The sequence below is a fragment of the Penaeus monodon genome, chromosome 18, assembly GCF_015228065.2.
Source record: "Penaeus monodon isolate SGIC_2016 chromosome 18, NSTDA_Pmon_1, whole genome shotgun sequence".
NCBI lineage: Eukaryota > Metazoa > Arthropoda > Malacostraca > Decapoda > Penaeidae > Penaeus > Penaeus monodon.
Genome location: NC_051403.1, coordinates 32,902,576 through 32,904,163, shown reverse-complemented (window position 1 = coordinate 32,904,163; position 1,588 = coordinate 32,902,576).

The following is a 1,588-nucleotide window of genomic DNA, read 5'->3' as shown; positions in this document are numbered from 1 at the left end:
TAACCCTTACTAAGATTGACAATGTTCGCATTACGTAAATATAAGACAAAAATATATGCATATGACACTATCCATTTCTCACTCCATATGCATATATAAAAAAAAATACTTGCAAAGACCATAATCAATATCTTTACAAATGTTTACAAATGCATAATATAACAAAGATGCAACTCTAATAAGAATATCTCAACAGAAATTTCTTAACTTCGCGGGAACGATTGATAAACTTGCGAACTCCTCTCTTCTTTTAACATGTTATACTAGTCGTTCTTACATCCCAAAGGCATCTTCATAATAAAAATACAATTCAGTGAAAAGGATCATGAAACTCTTGTTGTACCCAACATGCCTTTAATATGACTTTCAAGAACACAAACACGCGTCCTAACAGGTGATAACACAAATAAGATAAAAATAACAGGCTTATATTTTTGTGTAAATGTAAATGCGATAACTACCACTACGCACGTTTGAAAATTGCAGGCTTATACAACAGGTTAATCATAATATAACAGGTGCAACCCTAATAAGAATAACAACAGAAATTTCTTAACTTCGCGGGACGATTGATAAGCTATCTTACATCCCAAAGGCATCTTTCTAATAAAAATACAATTCACTCAAAAGGATCATGAAACTCTTGTTGTACTCAATGTCTTTATTGTGACTTTCACAAACACACATCCTAACAGGCGGTAATACAAATAAAATGAAAATAACCAGCTTAAATTTTCTGTGTAAATGTAAATGAGATAACCACTATCTCATACGTTTGAAAATTTCAGGCTTATACAACAGTTTAATTACCTAACAGGTTGAAAAGTCACCGGTTTTATTCTATTTAGAGAGCATTAATAGGGTTTTCAACGCATCTGCGCGAGACCAAAGACGGGTTTCCCCTTCATATTTACGCCTAATTATCTACCAACTAGGACCACCACCTGTCCCCACGTGCCGAACCAGTTATGTTTTGCTAATTAACCTCAAGGGGCAATGCGGTATATTTCCTAAAATGTTCCCGCCTCAGCTCTCAATTTTGTACAATCTACAATGCAAACTAGGAAATATGTTCAGCTTTCCCATATGTATAACTCTGTGCACGCCAATACAGTGCATTCTCTTCTGATATAAAAAGACCAGGGTAAACATCGATTAGGGATCCTCTGTTTATGATGATATAAGAAAAAGATGAATTAGAACAGAAGGTGAACTAGCTTTTCAGTAATTTACTCCCCCTCCACAAAATTGTCTATAGTACCTCCCTACAAGTATATACGAAGAAAAGGAACTATGCAACGGTAACCACTAATGTTGGTTACTATAGTTTCATTCATCTAGCAAATATGCTGTTTTGTCTCCTACAAGAACGGGAAAGATATTGTAAAAAGACACAAATAACCTTGCCGACGGGAAATAATCCAACTAAACTTTACTTCTCGATTTCCATGCCATGGTCTTTCTCACCAGTCTACAAACATGCTATAAGGGACGGGGTAGAAGTTGCTATCTTTAAGTCGGACTACAGCGATTTGATTATTGTAGTTTTAAATTTTTTCTAGCAAATATGTTTTTTTTTGTCTCCTAC